General features: G+C 35.1%; 1 protein-coding gene across 13 annotated transcripts in view; it reads right to left on the reverse strand.

Moving 5' to 3' along the window:
- LOC138805113 (zinc finger protein 438-like) overlaps positions 1-18,003 on the reverse strand; it is a 146,396-nt gene that overhangs the window by 112,715 nt on the left and 15,678 nt on the right. For 12 of the 13 annotated variants that reach the window (XM_069989696.1, XM_069989684.1, XM_069989693.1 and 9 more), the window contains exon 2: positions 6,407-6,460. The gene's annotated coding sequence lies outside the window, so the exon portion shown is untranslated. Of the gene's footprint in view, positions 1-6,406; positions 6,461-10,494; positions 10,514-18,003 lie in introns of all 13 variants that reach the window. The other variant, XM_069989690.1, reaches the window with a different exon arrangement.

The following is an 18,003-nucleotide window of genomic DNA, read 5'->3' on the forward strand; positions in this document are numbered from 1 at the left end:
TAGTTAAAGTCACACATACATTTTAACCTTCACGAGGCACATTGTCATCATCATGGTCAATAAAGCTTATGAACTCTACAAACTTTGACACTACAGCTATTTTTCCAAATTGAGTGATACGTACATTTCTTTCCTTTGCTTAGTGTAAGATGTTCCCTTTTTCTCTTTCATTCCCTCCCTCCCTCCCATAGCTGCCGTTGAGTTGCTTAGTTCAATTTCATCCATGTCCAATGCAGCTGATGAGGCCCTCTGTTGTCAATCTTAGTAATTCTAATGAATTGAATTTTCCTGATGTCTAATTACAGTAAACACCTTTTCCTTTGATACACTGGCTACTTACTATTTTTGAACTAGTTTTTCTTGTTATTAATGCAAGAGGTTTTAAAAAATATATTTTGGTCACAGGTCATTTGTCAGGTACATGTACTGTGAACATGTTTTAAATAATGCCTTTTCATCTCTTAACAATGTCTTTTGAAGACTGTAAGTTTTAAAATTTTTATGGCATCTCATTTATCAAGTTTTTCAGGCTTTAATATCAGGAAGTCCTTGCCTATTCACGAGTACTGGATATTTTCTCCTACGATTTCATCTTAAAACTTTTATAGTTTCAGTCTTTTATATGTAGGTCCATAATTTCTTTCATGTTATTTTTGCATATGGAAGTAAATGCTGAGGTTAATTTTCTACATATGGATATCCACATGTTCCAGGTACCATTTGTTTAAAAGATTATCTTTTCCTCATTGAAATACCTTGACACTTGTTTCACAAATTAATAGATACTTGGTTCTATTTTTAGATTCTATATTTTGTTTCACTGACCTCTATGTTTACCCTTAGGCCAACACTGTCTCTACAATTGTAACTGAAGTGAATGTCTTGAAATTCAGTAATAACATATATTTTCCAACACTGTCATTTTTCTTTCTTTGTTTTCTTTTTTCACTGTATTGTCTTATTTTTGTCTTTGTATTTTCACATATATTTGAAATTTCAATTTACAGTTTTCTATGACTAGAAAGTACACCTCCAACTGATTCTGTACATGTACTTGGTGTCCTACAATCTTACTAAATTCAAATATAAATTCTAGTGGCTTTTAGAGATTTCTGTGTTTTCTCTGAACATGATCATGCTGTCTGCAAATAAAGAATACTTGTCTGTACATACTAGTTTCATCTTGCCAGCTTACTACACTACGGTGGCCTTCTCTAAAAATCAGATGGACATAGGAAAAGTAGGCATATTTCCTTTGCTGGCACCTTAGGAAGAAAGCAGTCTTTTTGGCAGTCTTCTTAAAAATGAGATTTAAGCTGGAAGTTTGGTATACATGTTGAGAAAGTTCTCTTCTATTTCTAGTTTCCTGAGAGTTTTTGTCATAAATGATTGTTGAACTTAGTTGATGACTTTTCTCTAAGTATTGATAGAATTATTCCAATTTTTTTTCTCTTTCCTGTTAATGTTGTAACTCATGCTGTTGAATTTCTGGTGCTAAAGCAACCCTTCAATAAACCCACTTTATACTTTTTGCTCAGTTTGATTTCCTAATGACTTGCTCAAAATTTTGCTTCTTGTAATAAATTTATGTGATGTAGTATTAGAATAATGCAGGTCACCTAAAATGAACTAAGAGATGTTCTTTTTTTCCTCCACTCTACTTTAAGTGTTTGATAGAACTCAACAGGTAAAACATACACAGGTTTGATGTTTTTGTTCTTATTTTTGTTATTTATGTGGGTTTTTAAACAAGGAATACACTTTAATATACATTTAATGCCATTTAAGCCTCATATTTCTTCTAGAGTCAGATTCATTTCTTTGTCTTTCAAGGAATTCATTCATTTAATCAAAATTGTCAAATTTATTTCTACATGATGTTTGTAATATACTTTCTATGTGAGGTTTTCTGTTTTTGTTTTTTGGTGGGGGTCCTAGGGCTTGAACTCAAAGCCTGGGCACTATCTGTGAGCTCCACTTCCCACTTTTTGGTGGTTAATTGGAGGCAAGAGTCTGACCGACTTTTCTCCTCAGGCTGGCTTCAATTGCTATTCTCAGATCTCTACCTCCTGAGTAGCTAGGTTACAGGTGTGACCTACCCATGCCAAACCTGTTGTTTTTTTTGTTTTGTTTTTGCTGGTTGTGGGGCCTGAACTCTAGGCCTGGGCGCTGTCCCTCAGCTCTTCAGCTCAAGGCTAGCGTTCTTCTACTTGAGCCACAGCACCACTTCCAGCTTTTTCTGCTTATGTGGTACTGAGGAATCGAACACAGGGCCTCATGCATGCAAGGCAAGCGCTCTACCACTGAGCCACATTCCCAGCCTGGGTTTTTTTTTTTTTAAGTTCTGTAGAAGTGGTAGTGATGCCCTTTCTATGAATTTGAATACTGTAGTTAGCAATATGAGTTATCTTTATTTTTCTTCATTAAACTAGAGGCTTATTCATTTTTAAAAGAAACGTTTGTTTCACCTCTTATCTCTGCATTTATCTTTATTATATTTCATTCATTTTTACTCTCATTTTCTTCTTTCTACTTTTTTAAGTTTTAATTCATTCTTTTCATCTAACTTCCTAAGTAGATATCATTTATCTTTTATCTGTTTTCTTTTCTAATGTGTGCATGGCAAGTTAAATACTTGTATAGCTTCATCCCACATTTTTTTTTAAGTTTTCCTTTATACTTCAAAAAGCCTCTTAACTTCCATGTGTGGCTTGTTTTGTTATGACCAATGTATTAGTCAGAAGTATGTGGTTTAATGGTAAAGGTTGACAATTTTCCCAATATCTTTCCAGTACTGGTTCTAATTTCATCTTTTTGTGGTCAGAAGACATAGCTTGCATAATTTCCATCATCTTAAATTTAATGAGACTTGTCTTTTGTACTTATGTGTTTGTCTACTTGGGGAATTTTCCATGTGTACTTGAAAAACGTGTATATTCTTCTCTTGTTGAGTGGAACATTCTATAAATGTCAAGTTAGGTGGTAGCTCATAGTGTAGATAAGCATATCTATATTCTTTCTTGCTCCATTGAATACTCAGAGGTATACTGAACTTCCAACTCTAAATGAAAATTTGTCAATTTCTTCTTTTGTGCATTTTGGCAACATAGTATTGGTTGTATTTAAATTTGTTATATAACCCTATTTTTACATTTTTAATGTTCTAATATTTCTACTTCTCTAAAGTTTCCTTAATTAAGCTTCTATACATGTATCACATTTATAATAGCTGTTTTCATATGTTTGCCTGCTAATTCCAACAACTATATCATTTCAGGGTCATTTTTTTATTGATTTGATTTCCCCCGCCCACCCCTGCTTTGTTATCTGTGAATGTTTGATTGAATGCATTTATCTATGAACTTTATGTTGATGAGTATTAGATTTTTGCCATATTTGTTTAAAGAGTTCTAGACTTCTGGCAGGCAGTTGTTTATGGATTAATCTGATTCTATTGAGACTTAGTTTTAAACTCCTTTTTTAAAAAGTTTTAACTAGGATTTATTTTAGTAGGGTTAAACTAGGTAGAAATAGAAAAAGAGAGAAATTTTCCTGCTCCCTGTGCAGGAAATGGAAGTAAAAGATCCCTGGTTTTGAACTCCTATTTTGAGGCTAATTTGGGGGCCAGGTTTGTCCTACTGGGCAGTTTTCCTCTTGTCACAAATTGCCCTTGCCACATTCTTGCGAAATGAAAAGAATACAACCTTTCTGCACCTAAATAAACTTCTGGTGAAAAAATAATATCAATAAATATTTGAAACATTGAAACATTTTTTATCTTTAACACAAATTATTTATTAAAATCTTTATTTCATTATCTTTTTTCTTAAAACTACTTGTACTTCCCCCAGCTGAAGTTCCCACTAAACTACTAAATGGCTTACATATTTACTAAGGAAAATAAAATAGGTGTTTACTGGGGAGACTAGAGAGAGAAAAGTGAATGACAGGAAGTATTGGTTTCCACCAAGATTAAGCTGTCATGAAGCAAGTTTGAATAAAGAACTTTCTAAATGTTTTAATAATCATAACTGAATCTCAAAAATTATGTAGGCTCACTCTCAAAACATGAAAAATCTGCTAAAAACATAGAGATGAAAAAATGCTACCTGTAAAGCTATCACTTAGAAGGTAACAACTTCTAACATTTGGCATGCCTTATTTTGGCTAAGAATACATACACATACATGTATATGTGTACACATCTTCACACACACTTTGTTGTCTATATCTCTTCAAATGGGATAAGAGGGAAAACAGCATTTTCAATTTCCTTTTAACTGTATTATAAGTACAACGTAAGTGTCTACTGAGTGTCTTTAAAAATATGACTTCTTTTTTGGTTAGTCATGAGGCTTGAACTCTGGGCTTGGGCGCTGTCCCTCAGCTCTTCAGCTCAAGGCGAGTGCTCTACTCCTTAGCTACAGCGCCACTTCCGGTTTTCTAGTGGTTTATTGGAGATAGGAGTCTCCCCAGTCTTTCCTGCCCGGGCTGGCTTTGAACCGCAATCCATAGATCTCAGCCTCGTGAGTAGCTAGGATTACAGGCGTGAGCCACCAGTACTTGGCTAAACTATGACTCTTTACCAGGGATCAGAACAGGAAATAATGAATAAGGTATCTCAGGTACTCTAGTCTCTCTCTTGTTCTTAACAATTATGTAAAATGAGGTACTGAAACTTCTTACTATTCATATTGAGATCCATAGATTGGCAGCATCAGAATTGCCTGGGACCTTGTTATTTTGTTTGTTCATTTTGTATGAATATTGTATGATCAATGGAATCTAAGTTTGGCCTGAGAAAAATATTCTTCCTTTTTTTCCTATTAACATTAGAAATCATGTTAATAACTAAGAAGCAGAGTTCTAAAATCTATTCATATCATACTGATAATACTAATTCTAAATAAAATTCTAAATAAAAGTTATCAAGCAAAACAAAAATCTCCAAACTAACAACTGTCCTGCTAGAGTCATTCAAAACTGAGCTTGTTGTTTTAAACATCTATGTCTTTTTAGTATAATATACTTTTATTTCTATTTATGAAATTTAACTAAAATTATTAAAGTTGGAAACAGAAGCAGCCAACAATTCATAATACCAGCACAGCTATTTTAACTTTACAAATTATAAGTTATATAATAATTTCAGTAAATTATAGAACTCCCTTCTTACAGTCTTTTAATATTTATAGAAATTTATGCTAGAGACAATTTTGGAAACTGGTAATCACTATTATCTGACAGCAATTTTAGCTTAGCTCAGTCTCAGAATTTGACTATATAACTGATCTATTCATACTAACTATAGGTCAATCACGTCATTTGACCTAGAAGTTCAAGTAAGTGTGACTGGACAAAGCTACACTAATAATATCTCAATTCCAAACTAGTAAGTCCTATCCTTGCCCTTTTCTGTCTCCGAGCAGTATACTAGCAAGAAGAAATAGAGGTAACAAAGAGGAAATGCACTAGGAACCATCTAAAGAGCCTGTGGCATTAATAGGAAATGCTGCAAAAAACCACCAAAGAACACACAAGGCTTAAGGAAGTCAAAGAAAAAGCCTGAAAAAAAAGCACAAGCAGACACTCATGATCTCATGCTAATGTCAGAAACCTGAAATATTCACCTACAATGTGAAAAACAAAATTTCTGGACCATCTATTTCTCTCCATTTCTATGGCATAGAGTCTGGAATTTTTAAGATCATTAGTAATTTTGATTTTTTCAAACTGTTACACAGAATACTTAAGCACATAAAAGGTACATCTAAATTGTAATTATCAAACCAGTATACACTGACTGTGATTTAAATAAACTTATTTTAGATTTTTCAAAGAGTTAGTTTCAAAGATAATCCAGAGTTTCTGTATACCTTCAGTTACTCATAAAACTAATATCTTACAAAATCATGGCACAAAAACTAAGAACCTAAGAACTGATATATTAATACGAACAAAATATAGACTTCATTTATATTTTATCTATTTTTTTCAGATCCTAGGGATAACCCAGAGTACTATATTGCATTTAATAATTCAAGTGCTGTAAACTGGGAACATGCTTCATTTCTATGTCTTATTGACATATTTTTACTAATTTATTAATCAGGAGTCTGAAATCTGAGGACTGCAGTTTGAAACTAGCCCAGGCAGGAAAGTCCATGTCCAATTAACTAGTAGAAAACTGAAGTAGTGATGTGGCACAAAGCTATAGAGTGCTGACTTGCACAAAAAAGCCCAACCCCTGAGTTCAAGCTCCATGACCAACAAAAAAGAGAGAGAGAAAAAAAAGAAATAAATCACTAAGGTAAGTTATACTTCACTGCATATTTTGCAAGGACCTATAAGGACAAATTACTTAATGTTCCAGAAATATCTACTTCAAAATATACTTGTCACTTACCTATTTCTCAAGGTTCGTGTAGTCATTTATACAGTACATCTTTTAAAATTAATTCTGTAAATAGAATATAAAGTTGTATTATAATCATATTCAGATAATCTGCTTTTATCAAATATATAAAACCCACTTTCATTTTAATTACTGTATGATATTTGTAGTAAGATGACAAAAGAACTAATTTAAGTGACAATAATTGCATAGTTTAAAAGTGAAAGCATGCAAAATTTAATAACTTTTAAGATGAATAGAAAATATTCTGGAAAAGGGAAAAAATGTCACAATGAGTAAAATTGGCTTGGGAAAAATGCTCCACATTCTTTTCTGTGTGCCTAATGCTGTGAGAATTGCTAAATGGTCATAAACAAGTGAATCAGACTGAGGACACAGGCTTTTTCATGAAGAAATAGTAATTAAGAGCTTGATAGTAGTTTTGGGGAGGGACACAAAACTAGATAAAGTAACCATGTGGGCCAGTTTGCTTGAGATAGTCCTAATTTATGCCCAATGTCACACTCAATTTACCAATTGTCTTAGACTTTTCATTTTCCAGTGATTTTTCTGGTTGTACTAGAAATAACTGGCACTTATTTATGATTTACTTTCAGGTTCTGCCATGATCCTATACAGCCATATGTGAGAGATATAGGCAGTGAAGCCAGTTGTCAACATGTGGTTAAGTCTGACAAACAGCTGGCCCACCTCTGTAAGTACTGTAACAGACACCTCATGCTCAGACCATACCCAGCCCACCTGCCAAAGCATTATACAAGAAATATCCAATGCTGCTGCTGCTGCTGTTTCTTATGACTTTCTTGAAGACAGCAATTTAAAAAAACACAGATGGAAAAAGATGTTTTACATACATTTTACTCTATAAACCATGACTTTTTTGTCTAGATGAAATGACTTAAAAATTTCCTTTGATTCTGATTCAAAATTATCTTCTGTACATAATTAAAGTCAAGAAATAAACATTATTTTTTTGGCTCCTTTACTAGAAAAAATTCACAGTTTAATGATGGCAGCTTCCTATCGGTGTCAGAAAGATCAGTCAATTCCAATAATGGCTTGATTGTTTCATCTAATTCATAAAATCAAAGGTTTTGGAAGTTTAATACATATAATCTGAAAATGTCATATTATTAAAATTGCAATTTAACCTCTAAAAAATTCAAACAAGGCAAAATTTCAGTTGCCTCTCATTACTCACAAGCAGTTAGGTCTATAAAGTCATCATCAACACTGAATTAGTGAATACAGAAGCCCACCTTATTTATTACATGGTCAAAAATTAATATATTTTTTAAAAATCAAGAGAAATTCAAAAAAAATTGAAATTTCTACACAGGTATGTGAAGAAGCTCTCAATCAATTCTTGCTGTATTGTCAGTTGTGTTTAGATAGTTGCGTGATCTGCCCTTTAAAACAAAACTATGCCTCCCCCAAAACAAATGGGGCCCACAAGGCAAGGTAAACAGTAGCTTAATTAAAAAGACAAAGTGAAAATCTCCAGTATAGTTCTGCTCTGCAGCCTAAGTGTGCCTTTTTTCCTTAACAGTAGTCTCTTAGAGCCATACACCCAACAATACCAGAAGCCTACTGCGTACCAAACTACTGCTCCTAGTGGACACAGGACCAGGTTCCTAGGAGCTCTAGGTTACATTTTCATCAACAAATCAAACATACCCTTATTTTATGCATGTTTCTGTTTTGATATGCCTTATTAAACATATATACTGTTGATTCACAAACATTTAATACATAATCTACAGCAATGTGACTCAAGTCAAAATGACGCTTACCATAGCACATTATTTTCTCTGTAAGGTACATTACAAACTTTCTGCACTTAGGAAAACTATAGAGCATATTAGTTCTCTACAAGTAATGATTTAAAATATAGTAAAACCACTATCAAAAGGCATAAAAACACAAAACCATGGCACTACATAGACCACAAAAGTCAGTTTGTCCTATGTATTTTAGACCTGTCAATTCCCATAACCATTTGAGCCATTCTTTAAAAAAGCACAATCTTCCACCCCCCGCCCATCACCTCACCACCCCCACCCCCCCCTACCCCCGCCCCTGCCCTTTCACTGTCATCATTTTCTCTGGAGGAATCCTAACACATTAGGAAAGGAGAGCAGGAAGTATCAAAGAGCTCCATCCACCAAAACAAAGTTGCTCCCTGATCAGAGGAGGAAAGTGAGAGAAAGAGTTTCATTTTAGGAAGCATACACTCAAAAGCATTCACATTTTAAAAAGAAAAATAGAGCCGCAGATCTAGAAGCACAGGTTTGTATAGCAGAAGGCCACTACAGAACCAGTAACGCTGACTCCTGGCATTTGGAGAGCAGTGATGTGTCTTCCTCCTCTCTGCATCTCCTTCCCAACAGGGAAGTCACACAGAGAAGATGCTCTGCAGTAATGTTAGATGAGCCAGACATTTCCATCCCAAAGAGGGCCAACGAATACATTATATGTCTTTTAATGTTTTCAGTACTGTTAGTGTCTGATGCTGCTGCCTGTCTGAGATAGTGATATTTTCTAATTCTATCATTATGTCCTTGAAAACTGAAAGTTGTAAGTAACAGCTGAGAGGGGAGGATGAAGAAAGTAACAGTCCTGTCCTTTCAATAAGAAAGTAAGGGGCTGGGAAGGTGGCTCAGTGGTAGAGTGCTTGCCTTGCATGCCTGAGGCCCTGGGTTCGATTCCTCAGCACCACATAAGCAAAAAGAAAAAGGCCGGAAGTGGTGCTGTGGCTCAAGTGGTAGAGTGCTAGCCTTGAGCTGAAGAGCTGAGGGACAGTGCCCAGGCCCAGAGTTCAGGCCCCACGACCAGACCCCCCCCCCCAAAAAAAAAGAAAAAAAAGAAAAAGAAAGTAAGCTTGTACAAGAAGAGGGTAAGAGACTGAAAAGAAAGGCAAGAAGAAATGGATAAGGGGTAAGAGTTCAGTCCCCCTCCCCCCAAAATGGCTTTGGCATGTATCAGGGTAAGAGAACTAATTTTGTCCACCCTGGGAAGGGTGAAGGATGATGAATCTCAAGTAGGCTAAGCCAAACATAGGATTTCTATACCCCCAACCACTTAGAAATGGGTATAAGATGCAATTTTGGCTAGTGAAGTCTTCTAAGAGGCTTCTGAAAATATCTTCATCACTCTCAGGTAAGACAAAAAAGACACATCTTCTTTTCCTACAAACTTAAGAACTTTTGATATAAAATTTCTAAGAACAAAAGCTGCCATATTGATACCACAAGGAGGAAAGTCTCAGGACAGAAGGCAACTATCTCCAGGATTATAGAATTGAAAGACAGAAAGAATCAGTCTGATGATCACAGTTAGCTGCTAACAAAGTATAAAACCAGATTTTCTAGTTAAATGACAATAAAATATACTTATCAATGAAGCTATTTTCTATTGGGGCCTTTGTTACTTGCCAGCTGAAGGCATTTGCACCAATACAGAGATGGAGGTCAAAGATACTAACTATATAGATAGGGGAATTAAAGAGTTTCTTCCTGGAGTTTAGTTTATTAAGTAAAATGAAGCTCTTTAAACTTATTTTTACAAAGGAACTAGCTTTAAGAGCTCTTTGTTGTTTTAAAAAATTGAGTGCTTCTAATGTTATCAATACCTGGTGATGCTGATGATAGTGAGCACTAACTTACCAGAGTATTTTTAAAAGCTTGCCATTTTATCCTTTTATTATTTACTTTCTGCATTCATTCCAATAGTGAAGCCATGCCAATCATTTACTTTCAATTTATAATCATTTTCATGTTGTTTCATGCTTCCTGCTTCCATGATATATAAAACATACCATTATAGACTTAACAGACAAGATCCTTAACTCTTAAGAACAAGCATTTTGAAAACCTAATGATCTGTTACAATAGTTTTCTATTTGTTTTCAAAATATGATCATGGAATAAAAGTTCAATCACATTTGTGGAATGACACATTTGATATATATCAGAGTTAGAAAAATAAACACTGTAGCCACATAGGTAAACACCAGCAAAAGAAACAACAACAACAACAGAATTTTAGTGTAAATAGCAAAAAGTTCTGTGTGTGCTTACCCAAGCAGCACCCAAATGGCTAAAAAAAAAAAAGAAACTTAAATTATATGACAGCTTTTGAAGTATAAACCATTTTTTCTATAGAAACAATGTGAACTATGAGTCATTTCAAAACTAGGCCAGTCCATAAAAGCCTTGTAAAGCTATATGCATAGAACGATTGTTTCAACTACATCAAGGGAGCATAGTGTTTGTTCCTTTGGGAAATAAGATTATTTTCCCCCAGCTTTCACACCCCACCAAGCCACAGGTGACAGTATCTGTTTACTTCTTCAAGTCTACCACTCATTCATCTGTCCCCTGCACTTGTGTGTCAGCCACAATGAACTTCTGCAAACTACAGGGCCTTTCCTGGGTTAGACACTGACTGCTCTTACCCTTCCCTTCCTCTTTTTTTAGGTCATTGTACTCAGCCATCTGGCCTTGGCTGAAATGTCATCTCCACCAGAAGGCCATCCATGTCTCCACATTAAGTCACATGTCCCTCACTGGGGAACTCTCTCATCATACTATACTTCCCTACTACCACATTTATCTGCCTTATCAACCTCTTCTCTAAGCTCCATTATGCCAAGGAATCATCTTATTCGCTAGTACTTTAGCCCAGAATTTGTAAGGGTATTTGGCATTTTGAAGATACTTATTTTTGTTCATATAAAATATTTTCTTAAGAAAAGATTCTTCAGTGAATTTTAACCTGATCTACAGAATATTTAACCTAATATTTGTTAGTAAGAAAGAAGGAGGTTTTCCAAAGATGTTTCTACTCCCAAACTTATTCCTGGAGATATTCACAGAAAAGAGGCTGTCTAATTTCTTCTCTAATGCTGGCTTCCTGTCATTAAATGGAGTATTAAGGTTCTAGCAAGTGGAAGTAAGTGTATTTAAGTGTATTTCCTAATGTTAATTTTAATTCTTTCTTGCTGGTTATGTAAAAATTTATTTACATGGATCTTACTATAAGCCATGAAATGCTGATTTCTAAGCTTATATCAAAACACCTGATTTTTTCCCATTGAGCTTAATATCCAACTTTTCAGGTGTTATCCATTTCATATCTAAATATATATTCTCTAGATTCTCTCCAACCATTCTTTTTTCCTGTGCTCCCCATTTCAGATAACATTACCATATATACACTAGAACCTTAAGCATGAGTTATGTTAGCCTGAGTGCTTAAACACTGGTTCATGATCAACACTGTGTTAGCATCACTAGGAGCCTATTAGAAATGTAGACCTTACCTTCCACCCCAAAGCTACTAAATCAAAATCTACCTCCTAACAACTCCCCACACAATTTATATACATACTAATATTCAAGAAACTTTGAATTGTAATTCCTTTTTCTTTCTATACACTGACATCAAGTGTACGCAGGTAAAAACAGAGAAATACTGCAATGGTTTCTCAACGGGTCTCATTCCTTTAATTCACTGGCTTTCAACCAGAAGAGGTACTCATACATAGCTAGAACTATAGGAAACAGAAAGCTTGTCTTTAATATGATGCAAAGAAAAATCTGGTAGAGTACTTGTATAAGTCAGGTCCTGGATTCCATCCATCCCTAGTTTCTCCACCACTCTACTCATATTGCCACCAAATTTTTTTTAAAAAATAAGTATAACAGAAAGATTGAGATTGAGATCACTCTTCATACTGTTTAATGATTCTCCATACCCCCTTCAATTTCCTTTCCCCAAAAAATAAGCCTGAAGACATCATATTCCCCACTAAAATCTTTCAGTGGCTTCTGAATATATCATGTGCTTCTATACCTCTATACCTCTCTGTCTGCTCATGTTTGTCCTCTGCTTTGCCTCTTTCTGGCAAAAAATAAAGTTTGTTGGTTTTCTTTTTTCAGGTGCTGGTCCTAGAGCTTGAAATCAGAATCTGGGTGCTGCCCCTAAGCTTTCTTTGCTCAAGGCTAGTATCACTTGAGCCACAGCTCCACTTTTGGCTTTTTGCTGATTAATTGATGATAACAGTCTCACAGACTTTTCTGTCCAGGCTAGCTCATACCATTACCTCAGATCTCAGCCACCTGAGTTGCTAAGATTACAGACATGAGCCAGATGCTGCTGCCTAACTCCTAGGAAAATATTTAAAGCATTATCTCACTAGACAAGAATCATTTCATCTCAATATTCTCCACTGGTAAGCAACTACACACCCTCTTCTCTATTCCCTATGCCTTGTATTCATCACATGAACACAGTATACATCAGGCTTCATGAAGAGCCAAGGATATGGGCTTTTCATTGTAAAGCTTTTAAATATACTATACATTCAAAATTTTTCCTTTAAGTTTTCCATTGCTCCAATGCTGAGTTTTCAAACAAATCTAATGAACATTATGTTCTATTGTCCACTACTTTTTAAAAATGGATTTTAAAAACATTAGGCTCTTGATAACAGATCTGATAAAATTCTTGTGTGCATAAACACTCACATGCTAGCTATTGTCCTGTCTCTTCCAATACTACTCCCACATCCTTTGCTAAATAAAGTACAGCCAGGGAATTCCCTTTCATCCAAACCCCACATGTGTTTTAATTCAAGTTCCCACACATAACAACATTGGGAAAAGAGCAGCTGAAATATGTATCCTTTGCATTATCTTTAGAGATGGCCTTGAGACATATACATCTTATATAACTGGATTAAATATATATATATATATATATATACATATATATATATATATTAAAGTATATAGCATGGGCAAAAACACAAGGTACTTCAGCAAGAAGAAGCAGTATTAGTTTTAAGGAGTTGGTGGATACCCTCTAAATCTTTAAAGTGTATAGAGGTGAAGGAAGGGGCATTATTTAGAGGCTCAGCGTGGGAGCACACTATTGCTAATCTGGAATACCAGGGATCCTAAGTGTCAGTCCTATATGGAAACAGACAAGACTAGCATTACTAAAGACATCAATCTTTTTTTAAAAAGGAGATGCTGTCATTTGTTATAGTACAGATATACCTGGAGGTCATGAGGCGAAGTGAAACTTGCCAAGCACAGAAGGAAATATACTGCACCACCTCACTGAGTATGTGAAAAGAAAAAATGTTGAACACATTAAGAGAAAATAAAGAGGAAAGATGTAGAGACACTGATTATTGGACATGTAGGATAGACAAGTCTAGAGATATAATGGACAGCATGAGGGCTACAGTTAATATTGTATTACATTTACTATTTCTACCAAATGAGATTTTAAATAATCTTGGCACAAATAACAAAAAGGTTCACAGTAAAATGATCAATAGAGTAAAATCATTTCACTAAACATATGCGTATGAAACATATATAGAAAAAAAACACATTATCTTAATGTTATCATGCTGGTTAATAAAGATAATGTGTATCAAGTACCTAACAGAGTGCCTAGAATAAACATTTAAGTATCTGTTATTGGTAATATTAGTTCTAACATCATTAATACCACCCAAACTAGTCAACAGAAAGAAGACTGACTCAGTCCTAGAACCTACTCTACTTTGTGATGTAGGATACCTTAACATTTACAGGATTCTGTTCTCTCACAAAACAAAATGAGCACCTTAGAATAGATAACTTCTGAAGTTCTTCCTAGCTCTAAAATTTTATGATTTTAAACCAAATTCTTTAATGACATTCTACTTATTGCTAATTGATTCAGAAAATCCTATAAAAATAGTAGACCAAGCAGTTTTCATTTTATGTTTTAACACCTTCAATATTTTATACTGCTGAGTTACAGCCTTATAAAGTTGAGTCATAGCTTAAAAATCACAGGCCTACAAGCAAGGAAAAATATTTAAGTCATCTTACTACTATTTAAAGGTCTCACAGTCAAACTAAAATAATAACAGACTCTTCTCAAATAACTCAAAGTATATTCCCACATATTACTTCATTTATTCTTTTAACAGCTTTTGCTTTATTCAGATATAATTCATATACCATACAATTTATTGTTTTAAATTATACAATGCAATAGTTTTACTTTACTCAGAGCCCTATACCATCATCACAATTTTAAAACACTTTCATCAACACCAAAATTCCTGATTATAATAACAGTTACTTAAGAAGGTTGAGGTAGGAGGGTCACAACCCTAGGTACGCCCAAGTAAAAGTATGAAACCTTACCTGAAAAATAAATGTAAAGAGTGAAAAACCAGGGGACATGGCTTAGGTGATATAGTACTTGCCTAGCAAGCATGAGACCCTGAGATCAAGGAAAAGAAGAACTCCTTACCCATTAACAGCTACTCCCATCTCCCCATTCTCATTCTTGCAACTCACTATTGTGCTCCCCCATGGATTGGTCTAGATTAATCAAGATAATGTGTGCTATTTCATGCTTAGTAAAACAAACAAACAAACAAACAAACAATGTGCTCCCCCATGGATTAGAAACACAATACATGGCACATTATGTCTAGCTTGTTTCTTCACTTAATATAATGGTTTGAGATTCCCCCACTACATACCATGTATCAGTGCTCCAATCCTTTTCAATGTTTAATAATATTCCATTATATAAATGTAACACATTTAATCACTCATCAGTTGGGAGGCATGAATCTACTTAACTATCAGGGATAACATCACTATGAGTACAAGTTTTGTACAGTTTTATGTTTTTATTTATTCAGAGTCAATACCTAGTAATGAAATTGCTAGATAACTTGATGTAACTTGATGTGTTAACCTTTTGAAGAATTACCAAGCTGATTTCTAAAGTGTCTGCTAACATTATGTTCTACCAGCAATGAATGAAGGTTCCAATTTCTCTAACATCCTTTCCAATACTTGTTACCAGGTTTTCTTAAATGGCCAGTGAGTGGGTATGGATAATTTTAGTTTGATTTTCCCTATGAATAATAATAACAAATTTCTATGTGCCTATTAGCCACTTGTAAATCTTCCTTGGAGCAATATCTATTCAAATGTTTTTGTACATCTTTGCTAGAGTATTTGCCTTTTTATTACCGAGTTGTGAGAGATCTTAAAAAATTCTGTACCCAAAATTTATAGGTACATGATTTGCAAATATGCCTGTGTGGTCTATGTACCTCTTCTAATCTTAAACCAGCACTAAATAAATTCGGTATTGCCATACCCATCTTGCAGATAGAATTGGCATGACCTATGACCAAACAGACTTGACAACTGGCAGACTCTTAAGAAAATTTACTCTTTCCATTAATTTAGTGATGTCAACTTTGTAATATCCTACTGAGGAAGGCTTATTCCTTAGATCTTGTAGTTATCCTGTATGTATAACCAGACAATAGCATTTCCACAGTTGTGTCAAAAATGGTTCATTCACTCAATGAAAAAGTAATGAAAGGTGTGACATGCTATACTCCTCATAGACATGACCAAGTACGTGTCCTTATTTAGCTTGAGAATTTGAGTGTATGCAAAATCTGTAGCTTCAATTTTCTTAGTGGTAAACAGTCCTGACAAAGAAATTTTTAATCCTAGTAAGTAAAGGTATTATATTCCTCAACTCAGGAAATATTAAAGATTTTAGTGTAAACCATATCCTATCTTTTAAGAGTCCAAAGCATCAAATTTGTTTTGTGACCCAGGACACAGCTTGTTTATGGATTGCTTCAATTCCTAAGCTGTCACTGCTTTTTTTTTTAAAGCCCTTTTATAATGTAGAGATGATTACCCTAAGGGCATTCATCAAGATTAAACCTCCTCCTTTTTTTTTTACATGTTTTTTTTTTAATTGTGAAAATACTGTACAGAGGGGTTACAATTACATAGGCAAGATAATGAGTACATTTCTTATCAAGCATTGTAGCCTCCTCCTTTGTTTCCCCTTCCCATCCCTTCCCATCTTCCCCCCCTGCCCCCCCACCAGATCCTCCCCCCCCCCCGCTCTCCCCCCATACACACACCAAAGTTGTAAAGTTCGTTTTCTACATAACGACTTGTACATCTCATTGTTGCAATGGGTCCACCTGTATCCCTATTTAAACGATTTGTTTTTCCCCTTCCCCTCTACAAATTATACCGACATTAAATACAGTGAAAGCAGGGGTTATACTGTGGGGGAGGGACATATGAAGCAACAAAGAAATAATCTTATAAATGTGTTAGAAACAATCGCAAGAAAGAAAAAAAAACATTTGAGTACATATCTTAGGGTTCATATCCCTAACATCACCTTATCTGACCTTTTCTGCTTGACTCAGACATATACTAGATATTGCAAATAAGGGAAGCCATGGGATCTATGTTTCTTTGGGCCTGGCTTATTTCACTTAAACCTCCTTCTTTTGAAAGCAGAAAATACTTTACCTTTTACCAGAAAAGCCTGATGATTCAGAACCTAAATCATGACCAGGTCCTATTCCATGCTTAGTTTTTTTTTTTTAAGCTACAATAGCTTTATTAAACATAAAAAGAAAAATACAGAATTACAAATCTGGTAATTTAACAATTTGTCTTTCCGATACTTAAGGAATTCCTAACACAAGGCAGAATACCCAGTAATCTGAAGGCAAAACAATAAGGAACCATGAAAGCTTCAGTTCTCCTTGTTGGACTTTGGTTTCTTAAAAATCCCATACAAATAGTAGTTTCTAAACTAGATTTGTTATAAAATATTGAACAGCCTTAATTAGTGCTAACTAAAAAATCTGCTGAAAAGGTGAGATGTCCTATTCCCATAGCATTATGTTCATTCATATTATAAGAACTTAGTAAATTAAATAAGGGACAGGGAGTAAAGCTAATACTGAAGAACCCTCATGGCTCTATGTGCCCTCAGCATGCCATGCTGGAACTAGAGGGTGCCCATGTCATTGTGGCAAGGCAAGCGCCTTAAGGATTAAGAAAGCACTGGCTGAGCTGGAAGCAGGACCAGAGGCTATCCTAGGATGGCTTGCTGCAAAGAAAGCTATGTCCCAGTTCAGCACAAGGTTCTTGCACACTAAGAAGTGGAGCAACTGGAGATGTCTTAAGAGTTGCTTCAGGGGTCAAATGACAACTGCAAAAAAGCAGAGCACTGTACTCCCAACCCCCACTTCTCTTACTTTCACCTGGTTTACACACTGAGGTTCCAAGTAAGCAAATTCAAACACTGAGCAAAAGGGTCAGAAAACAGATATGGAGGAAGTCTTGGCCAGGAAGACAATAATGTATATCAGATCTGAAAGACACATAGGACAAGATGGGAGAAAGAATAATGGAGTGAGAAGCAGAGTTAAAAACAGGAAAGGGTGCGGCATGAGCCAAGGGTCTAGGTCAAGCCTTTATCCACAGAGAAGAATGCCTATTGTAGAGTGGGTGCCTCTGGCTTAAAGGAGCAGCAACTGATCCCTCACCCAGAAGGGCTGGACTGTTGAAAGCTGAATACCAATATGCCATGTATGGACCACAATCTCTTGTCTTCCTAGTTCTCTGGATTTCCTACCTCTATAGTCAATCAAAAGCAACCAGTAGCGGCCATCAGAAAAGTAGGACAGATCCTGTCACTTCCCAGATTCAAATTTTCCA

Source organism: Dipodomys merriami, unplaced genomic scaffold, assembly GCF_024711535.1.
Source record: "Dipodomys merriami isolate MVZ:Mamm:240054 unplaced genomic scaffold, mDipMer1.0.p SCAF_387, whole genome shotgun sequence".
In the NCBI taxonomy this organism is placed as follows: domain Eukaryota; kingdom Metazoa; phylum Chordata; class Mammalia; order Rodentia; family Heteromyidae; genus Dipodomys; species Dipodomys merriami.